The sequence below is a fragment of the Ovis aries genome, chromosome 15 (assembly GCF_016772045.2).
Source record: "Ovis aries strain OAR_USU_Benz2616 breed Rambouillet chromosome 15, ARS-UI_Ramb_v3.0, whole genome shotgun sequence".
In the NCBI taxonomy this organism is placed as follows: Eukaryota; Metazoa; Chordata; class Mammalia; order Artiodactyla; family Bovidae; genus Ovis; species Ovis aries.
Window position 1 is genome coordinate 34,011,638 of NC_056068.1, and position 6,758 is coordinate 34,018,395.

The window sequence follows — 6,758 nt, forward strand, 5'->3', positions numbered from 1 at the left end:
AGAACCTTCCGCCCCACCCCCCTTCTCATTCCCTATTGCTCCATTTCCAAAAGGGGAAGCTTGACATTGATGTTCCAAAACAGAATGGCAGGGTAACAGCTGACTGTAAGTGAACCACATGCAGGAAATTCTCCCTCCTAACATATCACAACAGAGTGTCCTTCTTCCTGGGCAGGGAGCCACCGGGCCATAAACTCTATGTTGCTTTGAAGATCTGCTCTGAATCAGTTGTGTTAGACTTGGATGAGAAGTTAAAGTGGACTTAATTCAACTTCCTTTCTAATTCTTGAATCCCTCAAGGACATTCCTGATGAACAGACTTGGCCTTTGTCAGTGGCCAAAGCTTGCTACTTCACACGTTGATTCCTTTGAATGTTTAAGAAAGTTCTTCTTTATATTCTATTGAATTCTGTACACTCTTCCTTCTTCCCCAAACTCCATTAAGTGGTCCACAAACTGTTTTCCTAAATAGAGAGTTGTGCTTCCCCACACTCCACCCCAGACTCTTTTATTTGGGGTTAAGCTTTATAAGTTTCTTTCAGTGTATTTTTTGGTTGGTTTCCAGTCCTTAATTACCCTTGTCACTGTCTCAAGAGGATTTTTAGTTTGTCGGCATGATTCTCAAAGTGACATTCAGAAGAGGAACTGATGTTTTCTGTGGGGTCTGGACAGTGTAAATCCAGGAGAATAATGGCCACATTTTCTTTAGATAGTGTGTCTGTCCAGTTATATTTACAGCTATATCTCACTTATAATGAGCTATGATCAATTAAATTCTCATAAGTATTTTTCACCCAATCTGTTACAGAGTTATCTTGGACTTATACAGGGTTTCTTAGGGGAAAAAAAAAAAAAACTTCTGTATTTATTGCTATTAAAATTTAGTAGTTTATTATCCCATGCTATTAATACTTGTATTGAATCCAGATTTAATTACCCAACATCTCTTTTCTTTAGCTTGTTTCATCTTTAGGCTTGACAATCAATTGATCCAAATATAGACTTTTTTTAATGGATAGGAAAAAAACAAAAAAGAGTTCTTTGGCATGATTTGGGAGACCTTACTCTAGTTTGACTAATTAGGCTTCTGTGGTATTATGCTGGTATTGTGATTATATTTGGTATTGTGATTATAACTCAATCGCAAATAAATATTCAAACATATCTCCACATTTTCCATATTTATATCATAACACATTCTGAAAATTTAAAACGAAAGGTATATGGGACTTCCCTGGAGGTCTGGTGAAGACTCTGTTCTTCCCCTGCAGGGGACATGGGTTCCATCTCAGTGATAGTCAGGGAACTAAGATCCCATGTGCCTTGAGGTGCAGGCAAAAAATTAATTAATCAACCAACAAAACAAAGGGTATATGTGAGAGAAATTAGACTTATAATGATCCAGATAAGAGAGGTTTACATTTACATAGAAACAGATTTTCAGCAATATATTTCAAACCATTACAGAGTGAAATGAATTACCTTTTGCTATGTTCAAGCAGTTGTTATGCAAAGAGTTACTGGGATGTTGTAGAAAAAAAATCTTCTATAAGTTAGAAATTTGGTATGGATTGTTGATGAAGTGCCAATCAAAGACTTCCCTGGTGGTCCAGTGGTTAAGACTCCATCCTCCCAATACAGGGTGCCTGGGTTTGAGCCCTCATCAGGGAACTAAGATCCCACATGCCACAGCTAAGACCCAGTGCAGCCAAATAAATAAATATTTTTTAAAAATTTCCAACCGTCTTTGAGATTCAATGATTTTATTGAAAGTCTCACCCAAATATATAGAGTGATTAAAATGTTTTCAGTCTGATAATCCTATCAACCACTACACTACAGCCATCACCACCACTGCAGCACCAATTGGCTTAATTTTACATAATTTTGTCCCATGTTTGTTTGTGCTGATTCCTAATTATCACAATGTTCTTTTTAAAATATTTTCCAATTTCATTTTAAATAGTCATCTTGAAAATTTTACATGAGATTTTAAGAAAAATGTACTTGCCTCTAATTTGCGCAAGCTACTTGCCCTGTCTCCCCTCTATTGAAAACAGGAGCATTTGGTTTTTTCAGTCTTCCGACATTTCCTTTGATTTTTGACAGTAGACCTCAGTCACTTTCACAAATACCTTTAGTCCCCTAAAGTGCATCTGGCTTTGTTCTAAGAGTTTTTAATTCATTTAAATTAAGTTATCCCTTCCTCTTTTCTGGAGAAGGAAATGGCAATCCACTCCAGTATTGCCTGGAGAATCCCATGGACAGAGAAGCCTAGTAGGTTACAGTCCATGGGGTCGCAGAGTTGGACACGACTGAGCGACTTCACCTCACCTCACCTCACCTTCCTCTTTTCTGCCATTTTGGCTTCAATCCCTTTTTGCTGGTTTTATTTTTTGTTGGTGGTGGCATTGTTTCTTTATTTATTTTTACCTTTTTCCAACTTGATGATTATCTTCCCCTTCTAGTTGAAGGTGAAGCCAGAGCAGACAGAAGCCAGAGCTCTCTTTGTATCCTATGAGACCATGCACATTTCTTGCTTGAAGCCCTTCAGTTGCATTTCACCGGACAATAAAATAATTAAAACCTAGACTCCTCTCCATGGTTAGCAAGCCCTGCCCCGAACTCTGCCTGTCTCTTCACACTCAGGTCTACCATTCCCTGTCTTGTCCACAGTGTTCCAGTTACCCTTGACTTTTTAAATATGTACCTCAAACTTATCAAGCTCTTTCCCATAATAGAGCCTTTGCATGAGCTGTCCCCTCTACCCAGAATGCTCTTCATCCTGTGGCTGGTTCCTTATCATTCCACGCTTGCCTCAGATGAATTCTTGAATAATACTCCCTGGACACACTGTCTAAACTGGCTTCCTACCCGTCACCCCCACCTGAAGCTACTCTCATCTCACGACCCTGTTCCTTATTCCTCCCATCTTCTCTCACTCTCCAAATTTATCTTATTTTAAATTTATGTACTTGCTTATTTTCTGTTTCCAACTCAAAATTCTATGAAACCAACCTTTTTTGTCCTTTTTGCTGTGGGATCCCTATGCCTAGATTGGTACCAAGAGGATATTCTGGGAATCCTGAATGAATGAATTAGGGGATGGAGGAATAAGAGGAGAGTGCAAAAAGAGTGAAGAGCAGAAGAGGGAACAGATAAATAGTCAAAGGAATGGGAGAAGGTGCAGAAAGCTACAGTGCCACAATAGGCAAGGGAAGAGAGAGAATCTCTATTAATAGACTTGGGAGACACTCCTCCATAGAGGGGGCTTCAGCTATCTGTGCTCAGAGATTGGGGAGGTGGAGTCGGGTGGATCGAGCCTGAGGTTCTCAGAGATTTTGAGATGGAGGGAAGGAATAATTCTGATAGGGTAAAAAAAATGACATCTGAGATATGCATGGAGAAGTTAGTCTTCCTGAGGAAAGAAACCCATTTCACTAAGATTATGGGGGAAGAGTTAATAACAGTAGTGGCAGTGATCCTATGAATAAAGATAAAGTGTGAGTTTTTTTAAATTAAAAAGTTGTAATTATTATTATTTTAACATTTATTATATTTTAGTTGCAGCATGCAGGATCTTTAGTTGCCGCATGTTGGGATCTAGTTTCCTGACCAGGAATCGAACCTGGGTCCCCTGCCCTGGAAAGGTGGAGTGTTAATCGCTGCACCACCAGGGAAGTCCTGAGATCTTAATAGATACACACACACACACACACACACACACACACATATGCACATAAATCTTGATAAAACAGGAGAGTAGGGGGTGGGGAGGGACAGGGGAACTGGGGACTAAAGAACTGGTGTGGAATCACCACAGGAGCCTTCTTGACCCAGAGATGCCAAGGGAAGCATTTTGAGATCTACACATACCTGAACTTAGAGTCAACATGTGGAAATCAGAGCCCAGTATAGGCAAGTCAAGTGACCTGCTTCTGCTATTCTAAGTGGATTTTGAAAAATAGTGCACACCCCATGGGATGAGAGGGAGAAACCTGTTTATTTTAAACTGTGGCCACAGAGCACATGTGGGACTGAGAGATATCAAGCTTCCCCAAATCTTTCCCTTATCCAGCCTGCCAGCTGCGTGGGTACTGTCGCCAGCCAAGGGATGTTTGGGATTAGAACAGGAAACAGTGACATAGTGACCAGACTCTGCAATCTCTTTCTGGAACTGCGCATGGCAGAGAATCTGGCAGGTAAGGTGGGGCCCGAACTATTTTTTTCTTTTTAAGTAGAATTGAATTTCATCTGCATGATTAGGGAAGCCAGAACTTTCCTGATGCCCAGCAGGACCCCTCCCTCCACCACTCATAATACATCCTATGTACAAAAAAAGATCCCCTGGAGGAAGGCATGGCAACCCACTCCAGTATTCTTGCCTGAAGAATCCCGTGGACAGAGGAGCCATTCATATTCAGTCAGACACGACTGACGCAATTAGCATGCATGCACACACTGTTCCTAACCACTCTCCAGGAAACTCATGGTTGCACATCAGTGAGAAAGCTGTCAATAATTAGTTATGGTAATCCAAACCTCTGAATGGGAAAAAAGAAAATATAATTGGTGATTAGGTACTTCACCTCAGAAGAAAAGTTGTATTTTCTTTTCTGTTGGTTTTTTTTTTTAAGTACTATGTCCCAACTTAAAAAAAAAAAAGTACCTTTTTATTTTATTTTTGGTTATGTTGAGTTTTTGTTGCTGTGTGCAGACTCTTTTCCTCTAGCTGCAGCTCTACAGGGCTACTCTCTCATTGCAGGGCATGGGCTTCTTATTACAGTGGCATCTCTTACTGCAGAGCGCTGGCTCTGTAGTTGTGGCTCATGGGCTTAGTTGGCCAGTGACATGTGGAATCTTCTCAGACCAGGGACTGAATCCATGTCCCCTACAGTGGCAGGTGGATTCTCTCTCTCTTTTTAGTTTATTTATTATTAACTGAAAGGTAATTGCTTTACAATATTGTGTTGGTTTCTGGTATACACCAATGCCATAGGTATACATATCTCGTCTCCCTCTTGAACTTCCTTCCCACCTCCCACCCTATCCCATCCCTCAAGGTTGTCACAGAGCACCGATTTGAGCTCCATGCACTATATAGCAAATTCCCACTAGCTATCTATTTTATATATGGTAATATATATTGTAATATGTATGTATATGTAATTGTATGTATAATATGTATATGTAAATATAATATGTATTTTACATATGGTATATGTTTCCAAGATACTCTCTCCATTTGTCCCACCCTCTCCTTCCCCTACTGTGTCCACAATTTACCAGGCGGATTCTTAGCCACTAAACTACCAGGGAAGTCCTTATAAGGTATTTTCAATTACTTGTTAGCCTGGCATAATTTTTTATGCATTTCTGGCAGGCATGTGGCTGGAACTCTCAAGCTAAGTAGGAAAGAAAAGTCTCTTGGAGAAATAAGTATCATTACCACCTTTGCTGCTTTTCTAAATACTACTGTTGTTCTGATATTTGGGACAGAACTCATCAGAGACACTATTGAAAAACAAGAGAAAGAAACCACAAAATGAGGCCCAGGTCTGGGACATAGGCCTGTTGCTTGCCTAGTTGTACTCTGACATTTCATCTAACCTCTCTGAACTGATTGTCTCTGATTGTCTGCCTCCCAGATTTACTTCGAGCACGCATGAAATCGTGTGTGTAGATGTGTTTTGGATCTTGTTAAGTCCTATAAAACCAAGAGGTATTAGGCTCCTATTTAGATGATTTCTTTAATCCTTACAGAGATGTGCTCAGCTGTTAACTTCAGCAGCAGGATGAAAAATAATCTGCTTTTCATGATTATCACCACTTTGGTTATCATTACCATCATCAGCATTAGTATCTCATCATCATGGTATTTGAAGGCATGCTTTGGCCCAGAGCCATGCTTCTGTAATTCATATGGATTAATTCATTTAATCCTCACAACAATCTTAAGAAGTAGGTACTGTTATAATTCTCTCTCTCTCTGTTTTGGGGGGAAATAAAAACGAGAGGAATTGACTTGCTCACTCAATTTGTAGATGGTAGAACTGTGACCCAAACATAAGGTTCTTTGTCTCCAAAACTTTAAGGACTTAACTTCTCCTATGAGAAATTCACCATCAAAAGGCACTTCTATGTGCAGATCAGTCAGAAAGGTAATGACTCATTGTGCAATGGAAAGTTCTTAGATAAATGTTGTGTGTGTATATGTGTGTGAGAAAAAGTAGGAACTCACTCAAATTCTGGGTGAATGAGAAACCTGTACTGGGAAATGGGAGATGAGAAACATAAATACAAAAGTCTTTCGGGTAAAGACATTTTGAATTTCCCAGGAAAATTAGGAAAATGTTTTATTTATCTTTGAATCTGCAGAAACTAGCAAAGCACTTGGTAAGTAGTACTAAAGATACAATCTGGAGTGAGGATAAGACATCAGTGGTGAGAACAAGGTGGGTTCACAAATGATTGTGATACAAAGTATATTAAGAGTAAAATATAGAGGATCAAGGACTCCCCCTGGCAGTCCTATGGTTAAGACTCCAAGCTTCCACTACAGGGGGCGAAGGTTTGAACCCTGGTGGAGGAAGTTCTGCAAGCCACGATGTGAGGCCAAAAAAAGAAAAAAGGTAAAATACTAAAAAGCCTCTTGATGAAAGTGAAAGTGGAGAGTGAAAAAGTTAGCTTAAGACTCAACATTCAGAAAACGAAGATAATGGCATCTGGTCCCATCACTTCATGGGAAATAGAGGGGG